The sequence below is a fragment of the Pseudophryne corroboree genome, chromosome 3 (assembly GCF_028390025.1).
Source record: "Pseudophryne corroboree isolate aPseCor3 chromosome 3, aPseCor3.hap2, whole genome shotgun sequence".
Taxonomy (NCBI): Eukaryota; Metazoa; Chordata; class Amphibia; order Anura; family Myobatrachidae; genus Pseudophryne; species Pseudophryne corroboree.
This window is the reverse complement of record NC_086446.1, coordinates 133,293,914-133,307,338: the sequence shown is the minus strand read 5'-3', so window position 1 is coordinate 133,307,338 and position 13,425 is coordinate 133,293,914. Positions and strand designations below refer to the sequence as shown.

The 13,425-nt window shown below is 33.1% G+C and overlaps 8 non-coding genes across 8 annotated transcripts; all 8 read left to right on the top strand.

Annotated features, from left to right (window-relative positions):
- Window positions 1-569: 569 nt before the first annotated feature.
- On the top strand, window positions 570-651 carry TRNAL-AAG (transfer RNA leucine (anticodon AAG)). Its single transcript has one exon. It is a non-coding gene; the product is annotated as a tRNA-Leu (tRNA).
- A 1,016-nt stretch (window positions 652-1,667) lies between these two features.
- TRNAL-AAG (transfer RNA leucine (anticodon AAG)) lies at window positions 1,668-1,749 on the top strand. The gene has a single exon. It is a non-coding gene; the product is annotated as a tRNA-Leu (tRNA).
- Window positions 1,750-2,735: 986 nt separating this feature from the next.
- Window positions 2,736-2,817, top strand: TRNAL-AAG (transfer RNA leucine (anticodon AAG)). Its single transcript has one exon. It is a non-coding gene; the product is annotated as a tRNA-Leu (tRNA).
- A 2,056-nt stretch (window positions 2,818-4,873) lies between these two features.
- Window positions 4,874-4,955, top strand: TRNAL-AAG (transfer RNA leucine (anticodon AAG)). Its single transcript has one exon. It is a non-coding gene; the product is annotated as a tRNA-Leu (tRNA).
- A 983-nt stretch (window positions 4,956-5,938) lies between these two features.
- TRNAL-AAG (transfer RNA leucine (anticodon AAG)) lies at window positions 5,939-6,020 on the top strand. The gene has a single exon. It is a non-coding gene; the product is annotated as a tRNA-Leu (tRNA).
- A 4,194-nt stretch (window positions 6,021-10,214) lies between these two features.
- TRNAL-AAG (transfer RNA leucine (anticodon AAG)) lies at window positions 10,215-10,296 on the top strand. Its single transcript has one exon. It is a non-coding gene; the product is annotated as a tRNA-Leu (tRNA).
- Window positions 10,297-11,312: 1,016 nt separating this feature from the next.
- On the top strand, window positions 11,313-11,394 carry TRNAL-AAG (transfer RNA leucine (anticodon AAG)). Its single transcript has one exon. It is a non-coding gene; the product is annotated as a tRNA-Leu (tRNA).
- Window positions 11,395-12,380: 986 nt separating this feature from the next.
- TRNAL-AAG (transfer RNA leucine (anticodon AAG)) lies at window positions 12,381-12,462 on the top strand. The gene has a single exon. It is a non-coding gene; the product is annotated as a tRNA-Leu (tRNA).
- Window positions 12,463-13,425: the final 963 nt, after the last annotated feature.

The window sequence follows — 13,425 nt, the reverse complement described above, 5'->3', positions numbered from 1 at the left end:
AAGTCCTTTCTCCTCAATATCTGGTCGATATGATCCAGATGCATGAACTAAAATTCAGCACTGTCTAAGGTGCTGGATTAAGGTTCCAGTTTCTTTGGAGGCATTGGTACAAAACCTAGTGCTGCCATAATTATTTTTCCAAAGAAAAAATAAGTCATTGATGTCAAAGTGTTTTTCTCTGCTAAACAGCAAATCATTAATTAAAAAAATCCTTTCTCATTAATATTTTATGTCAATTTATGTACTTTTTTTTAACCTTCCAAAATGTTTTGTACATAATTTAAACTCTTTTGATATGACACTTCTTTTTAAGTATTGATTTAAAAAAAATGTTTTTACTGTAAACTGAGCTATATGACCCAGATCTGTGAGCTAAGAGTGTCCATGTGGTACCATGGCCGAGCGGTCTAAGGCCACTAAGCTGCTAAAATAAAATATTGGTAAATTGAAAAGTTCATCATCTGCCCTAGATTTTAAAACAGTTTATTAAAATTTCAAGAGTCTTCTCAAACTTTAAAAATATTATGTATAATAATAAACTATGATCTACGGAGTCAAGTTAGGCATGTGGTAGCATGGCTGAGCGGTCTAAGGCTCTGGATTAAGGCTCCAGTCTCTTCGGAGACGTGTGTTCAAATCCCACTGCTGCCATAATTCTTTTCAAGAGAAAACGACAGTCATTGATGTCAAATTCGTTTTTCTCCACTAAACAGCAAATCAAATATAAAAAAATTATTTCTTATTAATATTGTCTGCTAATTTTGTACCTTTTTATACTTCCTTAACTTTTTGTATTTTAAACACTTAACATGACACTTTTTTTCAAGTATTGATTTAAAACAAACATTTTTTTGCTATAATCTCAACTATATGATCCAGAACTGTGAGCTTTCAGTAAGAAGTGTCCATGTGGTGGCATGGCCAAGCATTCTAAGGTGCTGGGCTTAGGCTCCAGTCTCTGGTGAGGCATGGGATAGATTCCCACTGCTGCAATTAAGATTTTGCTAATAAAACATCAGTCAGAGATGGCAAAGTGATTTTCTCCACTAATAAGAAAATCAGTAATAATAAAGTCCTTTCTCCTCAATATCTGGTCGATATGGTCCAGATGTATGAGCTAAAATTCAGCACTGTCTAAGGTGCTGGATTAAGGTTCAAGTTTCTTTGGAGGCATTGGTACAAAACCTACTGCCACCATAATTATTTTTCCAAAGAAAAAATAAGTCATTGATGTCAAAGTGTTTTTCTCTGCTAAACAGCAATTCAATAATTAAAAAAATCCTTTTTCATTAATAATTTATGTTAATTAATGTATTTTTTTAATCTTCCAAAACGTTTTGTACATAATTTTAACCTTCCAAAACGTTTTGTACATAATTTAAACACTTTTGGTATGACTCTTCTTTTTAAGTATTGATTTAAAAAAAATGATTTTACTGTAATCTGAGTTATATGACCCAGATCTGTGAGCTAAGAGTGTCTATGTGGTACAATGGCCGAGCGGTCTAAGGCCACTTAGCTGCTAAAATAAAATATTGGTAAATTGAAAAGTTCATCATCTGCCCTAGATTTTAAAACAGTTTATTAAAATTTCAAGAGTCTTCTCAAACTTTAAAAATAATATGTATAATAATAAACTATGATCTACGGAGTCAAGTTAGGCATGTGGTAGCATGGCTGAGCGGTCTAAGGCTCTGGATTAAGGCTCCAGTCTATTCGTAGGCGTGTGTTCAAATCCCACTGCTGCCATAATTCTTTTCAAGAGAAAGCGACAGTCATTGATGTCAAATTCGTTTTTCTCCACTAAACAGCAAATCAAATATAAAAAATTATTTCTTATTAATATTGTCTGCTAATTTTGTACCTTTTTATACTTCCTTAACTTTTTGTATTTTAAACACTTAACATGACATTTTTTTTCAAGTATTGATTTAAAACAAACATTTTTTTGCTATAATCTCAACTATATGATCCAGAACTGTGAGCTTTCAGTCAGAAGTGTCCATGTGGTGGCATGGCCAAGCATTCTAAGGTGCTGGACTTAGGCTCCAGTCTCTGCTGAGGCATGGGATAGATTCCCACTGCTGCAATTAAGATTTTGTTAATAAAACATCAGTCAGAGATGGCAAAGTGATTTTCTCCACTAATAAGAAAATCAATAATAATAAAGTCCTTTCTCCTCAATATCTGGTCGATATGGTCCAGATGTATGAGCTAAAATTCAGCACTGTCTAAGGTGCTGGATTAAGGTTCCAGTTTCTTTGGAGGCATTGGTACAAAACCTACTGCCACCATAATTATTTCTACAAAGAAAAAATAAGTCATTGATGTCAAAGTGTTTTTCTCTGCTAAACAGCAAATCAATAATTAAAAAAATCCTTTCTCATTAATAATTTATGTTAATTTATGTACTTTTTTTAACCTTCCAAAACGTTTTGTACATAATTTAAACACTTTTGGTATGACTCTTCTTTTTAAGTATTGATTTAAAAAAAATGATTTTACTGTAATCTGAGTTATATGACCCAGATCTGTGAGCTAAGAGTGTCTATGTGGTACCATGGCCGAGCGGTCTAAGGCCACTAAGCTGCTAAAATAAAATATTGGTAAATTGAAAAGTTCATCATCTGCCCTAGATTTTAAAACAGTTTATTAAAATTTCAAGAGTCTTCTCAAACTTTAAAAATATTATGTATAATAATAAACTATGATCTACGGAGTCAAGTTAGGCATGTGGTAGCATGGCTGAGCGGTCTAAGGCTCTGGATTAAGGCTCCAGTCTCTTCGGAGGCGTGTGTTCAAATCCCACTGCTGCCATAATTCTTTTCAAGAGAAAACGACAGTCATTGATGTCAAATTCGTTTTTCTCCACTAAACAGCAAATCAAATATAAAAAAATTATTTCTTATTAATATTGTCTGCTAATTTTGTACCTTTTTATACTTCCTTAACTTTTTGTATTTTAAACACTTAACATGACACTTTTTTTCAAGTATTGATTTAAAACAAACATTTTTTGCTATAATCTCAACTATATGATCCAGAACAGTAAGCTTTCAGTAAGAAGTGTCCATGTGGTGGCATGGCCAAGCATTCTATGGTGCTGGACTTAGGCTCCAGTCTCTGCTGAGGAATGCGATAGATTCCCACTGCTGCAATTAAGATTTTGCTAATAAAACATCAGTCAGAGATGGCAAAGTGATTTTCTCCACTAATAAGAAAATCAATAATAATAAAGTCCTTTCTCCTCAATATCAGGTCGATATGGTCCAGATGTATGAGCTAAAATTCAGCACTGTCTAAGGTGCTGGATTAAGGTTCTAGTTTCTTTGGAGGCATTGGTGCAAAACCTACTGCCGCCATAATTATTTCTACAAAGAAAAAATAAATTATTGATGTCAAAGTGTTTTTCTCTGCTAAACAGCAAATCAATAATTAAAAAAATCCTTTCTCATTAATATTTTATGTCAATTTATGTACTTTTTTTTAACCTTCCAAAATGTTTTGTACATAATTTAAACTCTTTTGATATGACACTTCTTTTTAAGTATTGATTTAAAAAAAATGTTTTTACTGTAAACTGAGCTATATGACCCAGATCTGTGAGCTAAGAGTGTCCATGTGGTACCATGGCCGAGCGGTCTAAGGCCACTAAGCTGCTAAAATAAAATATTGGTAAATTGAACAGTTCATAATCTGCCCTAGATTTTAAAACAGTTTCTTATAATTTCAATAGTCTTCTCAAACTTTAAAAATTATATGTATAATAATAAACTATGATCTACGGAGTCAAGTTAGGCATGTGGTAGCATGGCTGAGCGGTCTAAGTCTCCGTATTAAGGCTCCAGTCTCTTCGGAGGCGTGTGTTCACATCCCACTGCTGCCATAATTCTTTTCAAGAGAAAACGACAGTCATTGATGTCAAATTCGTTTTTCTCCACTAAACAGCATATCAAATCTAAAAAATTCTTTCTTATTAATATTGTCTGCTAATTTTGTACCTTTTTATACTTCCTTAACTTTTTGTATTTTAAACACTTAACATGACACTTTTTTTCAAGTATTGATTTAAAACAAACATTTTTTTGCTATAATCTCAACTATATGATCCAGAACTGTGAGCTTTCAGTAAGAAGTGTCCATGTGGTGGCATGACCAAGCATTCTATGGTGCTGGACTTAGGCTCCAGTCTCTGCTGAGGCATGGGATCAATTCCCACTGCTGCAATCATGATTTTGCTAATAAAACATCAGTCAGAGATGGCAAAGTGATTTTCTCCACTAATAAGAAAATCAATAATAATAAAGTCCTTTCTCCTCAATATCTGGTTGATATGATCCAGATGCATGAACTAAAATTCAGCTCTGTCTAAAGTGCTGGATTAAGGTTCCAGTTTCTTTGGAGGCATTGGTTCAAAACCTACTGCCGCCATAATTATTTTTCCTAAGAAATAATAAGTCATTGATGTCAAAGTGTTTTTCTCTGCTAAACAGCAAATCAATAATTAAAAAAATCCTTTCTCATTAATAATTTATGTTAATTTATGTACTTTTTTTAACCTTCCAAAACGTTTTGTACATAATTTAAACACTTTTGGTATGACTCTTCTTTTTAAGTATTGATTTAAAAAAAAATGATTTTACTGTAATCTGAGTTATATGACCCAGATCTGTGAGCTAAGAGTGTCTATGTGGTACCATGGCCGAGCGGTCTAAGGCCACTAAGCTGCTAAAATAAAATATTGGTAAATTGAAAAGTTCATCATCTGCCCTAGATTTTAAAACAGTTTATTAAAATTTCAAGAGTCTTCTCAAACTTTAAAAATATTATGTATAATAATAAACTATGATCTACGGAGTCAAGTTAGGCATGTGGTAGCATGGCTGAGCGGTCTAAGGCTCTGGATTAAGGCTCCAGTCTCTTCGGAGACGTGTGTTCAAATCCCACTGCTGCCATAATTCTTTTCAAGAGAAAACGACAGTCATTGATGTCAAATTCGTTTTTCTCCACTAAACAGCAAATCAAATATAAAAAAATTATTTCTTATTAATATTGTCTGCTAATTTTGTACCTTTTTATACTTCCTTAACTTTTTGTATTTTAAACACTTAACATGACACTTTTTTTTCAAGTATTGATTTAAAACAAACATTTTTTTGCTATAATCTCAACTATATGATCCAGAACTGTGAGCTTTCAGTCAGAAGTGTCCATGTGGTGGCATGGCCAAGCATTCTAAGGTGCTGGACTTAGGCTCCAGTCTCTGCTGAGGCATGGGATAGATTCCCACTGCTGCAATTAAGATTTTGCTAATAAAACATCAGTCAGAGATGGCAAAGTGATTTTCTCCACTAATAAGAAAATCAATAATAATAAAGTCCTTTCTCCTCAATATCTGGTCGATATGGTCCAGATGTATGAGCTAAAATTCAGCACTGTCTAAGGTGCTGGATTAAGGTTCCAGTTTCTTTGGAGGCATTGGTACAAAACCTACTGCCGCCATAATTATTTCTACAAAGAAAAAATAAGTCATTGATGTCAGTGTTTTTCTCTGCTAAACAGCAAATCAATAATTAAAAAAATCCTTTCTCATTAATAATTTATGTTAATTTATGTACTTTTTTTAATCTTCCAAAACGTTTTGTACATAATTTAAACACTTTTGATATGACACTTCTTTTTAAGTATTGATTTTAAAAAAATGTTTTTACTGTAATCTGAGCTATGACCCAGATCTGTGAGCTAAGAGTGTCCATGTGGTACCATGGCAGAGCGGTCTAAGGCCACTAAGCTGCTAAAATAAAATATTGGTAAATTGAACAGTTCATAATATGCCCTAGATTTTAAAACAGTTTCTTATAATTTCAAGAGTCTTCTCAAACTTTAAAAATGATATGTATAATAATAAACTATGATCTACGGAGTCAATTAGGCATGTGGTAGCATGGCTGAGCGGTCTAAGGTGCTGGATTAAGGCTCCAGTCTCTTCAGAGGTGTGTGTTCAAATCCCACTGCTGCCATAATTCTTTTCAAGAGAAAACGACAGTCATTGATGTCAAATTCGTTTTTCTCCACTAAACAGCAAATCAAATATAAAAAACTCTTTCTTATTAATATTGGCAGCTAATTTTGTACCTTTTTATACTTCTTTAACTTTTTGTATTTTAAACACTTAACATGACACTTTTTTTCAAGTATTGATTTAAAACATTTTTTTTTTCCCCTATAATCTCAACTATATGATCCAGAACAGTGAGCTTTCAGTCAGAAGTGTTCATGTGGTGGCATGGCCAAGAATTCTAAAATGCTGGACTTAGGCTGCAGTCTCTGCTGGGGCATGGGTTCAATTCCCACTGCTGCAATCATGTTTTTTCTAATAAAACATCAGTCAGAGATGGCAAAGTGATTTTCTCCACTAATAAGAAAATCAATAATAATAAAGTCCTTTCTCCTCAATATCTGGTCGATATGATCCAGATGCATGAACTAAAATTCAGCTCTGTCTAAAGTGCTGGATTAAGGTTCCAGTTTCTTTGGAGGCATTGGTTCAAAACCTACTGCCGCCATAATTATTTTTCCTAAGAAATAATAAGTCATTGATGTCAAAGTGTATTTCTCCGCTAAACAGCAAATCAATACTTAAAAAAATCCTTTCTCATTAATAATTTATGTTAATTTATGTACTTTTTTTAACCTTCCAAAACGTTTTGTACATAATTTAAACACTTTTGGTATGACTCTTCTTTTTAAGTATTGATTTAAAAAAATATTATTTTACTGTAATCTGAGTTATATGACCCAGATCTGTGAGCTAAGAATGTCCATGTGGTACCATGGCCGAGCGGTCTAAGGCCACTAAGCTGCTAAAATAAAATATTTGTAAGTTGAAAAGTTCATCATCTGCCCTAGATTTTAAAACAGTTTATTAAAATTTCAAGAGTCTTCTCAAACTTTAAAAATAATATGTATAATAATAAACTATGATCTACGGAGTCAAGTTAGGCATGTGGTAGCATGGCTGAGCCGTCTAAGGCTCTGTATTAAGGATCCAGTCTCTTCAGAGGCGTGTGTTCAAATCCCACTGCTGCCATAATTCTTTTCAAGAGAAAACGACAGTCATTGATGTCAAATTCGTTTTTCTCCACTAAACAGCAAATCAAATATAAAAAATTATTTCTTATTAATATTGTCTGCTAATTTTGTACCTTTTATACTTCCTTAACTTTTTGTATTTTAAACACTTAACATGACACTTTTTTTCAAGTATTGATTTAAAACAAAAAATGTTTTGCTATAATCTCAACCATATGATCCAGAACTGTGAGCTTTCAGTAAGAAGTGTCCATGTGGTGGCATGGCCAAGCATTCTAAGGTGCTGGACTTAGGCTCCATTCTCTGCTGAGGCATGGGATTGATTCCCACTGCTGCAATTATGATTTTGCTAATAAAACATCAGTCAGAGATGGCAAAGTGATTTTCTCCACTAATAAGAAACTCAATAATAATAAAGTCCTTTCTCCTCAATATCTGGTCGATAAGGTCCAGATGCATGAGCTAAAATTCAGCACTGTCTAAGGTGCTGGATTAAGGTTCCAGTTTCTTTGGAGGCATTGGTATAAAACCTACTGCCGCCATAATTATTTTTCCTAAGAAAAAATAAGTCATTGATGTCAAAGTGTTTTTCTCTGCTAAACAGCAAATCAATAATTAAAAAAATCTTTTCTCATTAATAATTTATGTTAATTTATGTACTTTTTTTAACCTTCCAAAACGTTTTGTACATAATTTAAACACTTTTGGTATGACTCTTCTTTTTAAGTATTGATTTAAAAAAAATGTTTTTACTGTAATCTGAGCTATATGACCCAGATCTGTGAGCTAAGAGTGTCCAAGTGGTACCATGGCCGAGCGGTCTAAGGCCACTAAGCTGCTAAAATAAAATATTGGTAAGTTGAAAAGTTCATCATCTGCCCTAGATTTTAAAACAGTTTATTATAATTTCAAGAGTCTTCTCAAACTTTAAAAATAATATGTATAATAATAAACTATGATCTACGGAGTCGAATTAGATATGTGGTAGCATGGCCGAGCGGTCTAGGGCGCTGGATTAAGGCTCTAGTCTCTTTGTAGGCGTGGGTTCAAATCCCACTGCTGACATAATTCTTTTCAAGAGAAAACGACAGTCATTGATGTCAAAGATGTTTTTCTCCACTAAACAGTAAATCAATAATACAAAATTATTTCTTATTAATATTGTCTGCTAATTTTGTACCGTTTTATACTTCCTTAACTTTTTGTATTTTAAACACTTAACATGACACTTTTTTTCAAGTATTGATTTAAAACAAAAAATGTTTTCCTATAATATCAACTATATGATCCAGAACAGTGAGCATCCAGTCAGAAGTGTCCATGTGGTGGCATGGCCAAGCATTCTAAGGTGCTGGACTTAGGCTCCAGTCTCTGCTGAGGCATGGGATCTATTCCCACTGCTGCAATCATGGTTTTGCTAATAAAACATGAGTCAGAGATGGCAAAGTGATTTTCTCCACTAATAAGAAAATCAATAATAATAAAGTCCTTTCTCCTCAATATCTGGTCGATATGATCCAGATGCATGAACTAAAATTCAGCACTGTCTAAGGTGCTGGATTAAGGTTCCAGTTTCTTTGGAGGCATTGGTACAAAACCTAGTGCCGCCATAATTATTTTTCCAAAGAAAAAATAAGTCATTGATGTCAAAGTGTTTTTCTCTGCTAAACAGCAAATCAATAATTAAAAAAATCCTTTCTCATTAATATTTTATGTCAATTTATGTACTTTTTTTTAACCTTCCAAAATGTTTTGTACATAATTTAAACTCTTTTGATATGACACTTCTTTTTAAGTATTGATTTAAAAAAAATGTTTTTACTGTAAACTGAGCTATATGACCCAGATCTGTGAGCTAAGAGTGTCCATGTGGTACCATGGCCGAGCGGTCTAAGGCCACTAAGCTGCTAAAATAAAATATTGGTAAATTGAACAGTTCATAATCTGCCCTAGATTTTAAAACAGTTTCTTATAATTTCAATAGTCTTCTCAAACTTTAAAAATTATATGTATAATAATAAACTATGATCTACGGAGTCAAGTTAGGCATGTGGTAGCATGGCTGAGCGGTCTAAGTCTCCGTATTAAGGCTCCAGTCTCTTCGGAGGCGTGTGTTCACATCCCACTGCTGCCATAATTCTTTTCAAGAGAAAACGACAGTCATTGATGTCAAATTCGTTTTTCTCCACTAAACAGCATATCAAATCTAAAAAATTCTTTCTTATTAATATTGTCTGCTAATTTTGTACCTTTTTATACTTCCTTAACTTTTTGTATTTTAAACACTTAACATGACACTTTTTTTCAAGTATTGATTTAAAACAAACATTTTTTTGCTATAATCTCAACTATATGATCCAGAACTGTGAGCTTTCAGTAAGAAGTGTCCATGTGGTGGCATGACCAAGCATTCTATGGTGCTGGACTTAGGCTCCAGTCTCTGCTGAGGCATGGGATCAATTCCCACTGCTGCAATCATGATTTTGCTAATAAAACATCAGTCAGAGATGGCAAAGTGATTTTCTCCACTAATAAGAAAATCAATAATAATAAAGTCCTTTCTCCTCAATATCTGGTTGATATGATCCAGATGCATGAACTAAAATTCAGCTCTGTCTAAAGTGCTGGATTAAGGTTCCAGTTTCTTTGGAGGCATTGGTTCAAAACCTACTGCCGCCATAATTATTTTTCCTAAGAAATAATAAGTCATTGATGTCAAAGTGTTTTTCTCTGCTAAACAGCAAATCAATAATTAAAAAAAATCCTTTCTCATTAATAATTTATGTTAATTTATGTACTTTTTTTAACCTTCCAAAACGTTTTGTACATAATTTAAACACTTTTGGTATGACTCTTCTTTTTAAGTATTGATTTAAAAAAAAATGATTTTACTGTAATCTGAGTTATATGACCCAGATCTGTGAGCTAAGAGTGTCTATGTGGTACCATGGCCGAGCGGTCTAAGGCCACTAAGCTGCTAAAATAAAATATTGGTAAATTGAAAAGTTCATCATCTGCCCTAGATTTTAAAACAGTTTATTAAAATTTCAAGAGTCTTCTCAAACTTTAAAAATATTATGTATAATAATAAACTATGATCTACGGAGTCAAGTTAGGCATGTGGTAGCATGGCTGAGCGGTCTAAGGCTCTGGATTAAGGCTCCAGTCTCTTCGGAGACGTGTGTTCAAATCCCACTGCTGCCATAATTCTTTTCAAGAGAAAACGACAGTCATTGATGTCAAATTCGTTTTTCTCCACTAAACAGCAAATCAAATATAAAAAAATTATTTCTTATTAATATTGTCTGCTAATTTTGTAACTTTTTATACTTCCTTAACTTTTTGTATTTTAAACACTTAACATGACACTTTTTTTCAAGTATTGATTTAAAACAAACATTTTTTTGCTATAATCTCTACTATATGATCCAGAACTGTGAGCTTTCAGTAAGAAGTGTCCATGTGGTGGCATGGCCAAGCATTCTAAGGTGCTGGGCTTAGGCTCCAGTCTCTGGTGAGGCATGGGATAGATTCCCACTGCTGCAATTAAGATTTTGCTAATAAAACATCAGTCAGAGATGGCAAAGTGATTTTCTCCACTAATAAGAAAATCAGTAATAATAAAGTCCTTTCTCCTCAATATCTGGTCGATATGGTCCAGATGTATGAGCTAAAATTCAGCACTGTCTAAGGTGCTGGATTAAGGTTCAAGTTTCTTTGGAGGCATTGGTACAAAACCTACTGCCACCATAATTATTTTTCCAAAGAAAAAATAAGTCATTGATGTCAAAGTGTTTTTCTCTGCTAAACAGCAATTCAATAATTAAAAAAATCCTTTTTCATTAATAATTTATGTTAATTAATGTATTTTTTTAATCTTCCAAAACGTTTTGTACATAATTTTAACCTTCCAAAACGTTTTGTACATAATTTAAACACTTTTGGTATGACTCTTCTTTTTAAGTATTGATTTAAAAAAAATGATTTTACTGTAATCTGAGTTATATGACCCAGATCTGTGAGCTAAGAGTGTCTATGTGGTACAATGGCCGAGCGGTCTAAGGCCACTTAGCTGCTAAAATAAAATATTGGTAAATTGAAAAGTTCATCATCTGCCCTAGATTTTAAAACAGTTTATTAAAATTTCAAGAGTCTTCTCAAACTTTAAAAATAATATGTATAATAATAAACTATGATCTACGGAGTCAAGTTAGGCATGTGGTAGCATGGCTGAGCGGTCTAAGGCTCTGGATTAAGGCTCCAGTCTATTCGTAGGCGTGTGTTCAAATCCCACTGCTGCCATAATTCTTTTCAAGAGAAAGCGACAGTCATTGATGTCAAATTCGTTTTTCTCCACTAAACAGCAAATCAAATATAAAAAATTATTTCTTATTAATATTGTCTGCTAATTTTGTACCTTTTTATACTTCCTTAACTTTTTGTATTTTAAACACTTAACATGACATTTTTTTTCAAGTATTGATTTAAAACAAACATTTTTTTGCTATAATCTCAACTATATGATCCAGAACTGTGAGCTTTCAGTCAGAAGTGTCCATGTGGTGGCATGGCCAAGCATTCTAAGGTGCTGGACTTAGGCTCCAGTCTCTGCTGAGGCATGGGATAGATTCCCACTGCTGCAATTAAGATTTTGTTAATAAAACATCAGTCAGAGATGGCAAAGTGATTTTCTCCACTAATAAGAAAATCAATAATAATAAAGTCCTTTCTCCTCAATATCTGGTCGATATGGTCCAGATGTATGAGCTAAAATTCAGCACTGTCTAAGGTGCTGGATTAAGGTTCCAGTTTCTTTGGAGGCATTGGTACAAAACCTACTGCCACCATAATTATTTCTACAAAGAAAAAATAAGTCATTGATGTCAAAGTGTTTTTCTCTGCTAAACAGCAAATCAATAATTAAAAAAATCCTTTCTCATTAATAATTTATGTTAATTTATGTACTTTTTTTAACCTTCCAAAACGTTTTGTACATAATTTAAACACTTTTGGTATGACTCTTCTTTTTAAGTATTGATTTAAAAAAAATGATTTTACTGTAATCTGAGTTATATGACCCAGATCTGTGAGCTAAGAGTGTCTATGTGGTACCATGGCCGAGCGGTCTAAGGCCACTAAGCTGCTAAAATAAAATATTGGTAAATTGAAAAGTTCATCATCTGCCCTAGATTTTAAAACAGTTTATTAAAATTTCAAGAGTCTTCTCAAACTTTAAAAATATTATGTATAATAATAAACTATGATCTACGGAGTCAAGTTAGGCATGTGGTAGCATGGCTGAGCGGTCTAAGGCTCTGGATTAAGGCTCCAGTCTCTTCGGAGGCGTGTGTTCAAATCCCACTGCTGCCATAATTCTTTTCAAGAGAAAACGACAGTCATTGATGTCAAATTCGTTTTTCTCCACTAAACAGCAAATCAAATATAAAAAAATTATTTCTTATTAATATTGTCTGCTAATTTTGTACCTTTTTATACTTCCTTAACTTTTTGTATTTTAAACACTTAACATGACACTTTTTTTCAAGTATTGATTTAAAACAAACATTTTTTGCTATAATCTCAACTATATGATCCAGAACAGTAAGCTTTCAGTAAGAAGTGTCCATGTGGTGGCATGGCCAAGCATTCTATGGTGCTGGACTTAGGCTCCAGTCTCTGCTGAGGAATGCGATAGATTCCCACTGCTGCAATTAAGATTTTGCTAATAAAACATCAGTCAGAGATGGCAAAGTGATTTTCTCCACTAATAAGAAAATCAATAATAATAAAGTCCTTTCTCCTCAATATCAGGTCGATATGGTCCAGATGTATGAGCTAAAATTCAGCACTGTCTAAGGTGCTGGATTAACGTTCTAGTTTCTTTGGAGGCATTGGTGCAAAACCTACTGCCGCCATAATTATTTCTACAAAGAAAAAATAAATTATTGATGTCAAAGTGTTTTTCTCTGCTAAACAGCAAATCAATAATTAAAAAAATCCTTTCTCATTAATAATTTATGTTAATTTATGTACTTTTTTTAATCTTCCAAAACGTTTTGTACATAATTTAAACACTTTTGATATGACACTTCTTTTTAAGTATTGATTTAAAAAAAATGTTTTTACTGTAATCTGAGCTATGACCCAGATCTGTGAGCTAAGAGTGTCCATGTGGTACCATGGCCAAGCGGTCTAAGGCCACTAAGCTGCTAAAATAAAATATTGGTAAATTGAACAGTTCATAATATGCCCTAGATTTTAAAACAGTTTCTTATAATTTCAAGAGTCTTCTCAAACTTTAAAAATGATATGTATAATAATAAACTATGATCT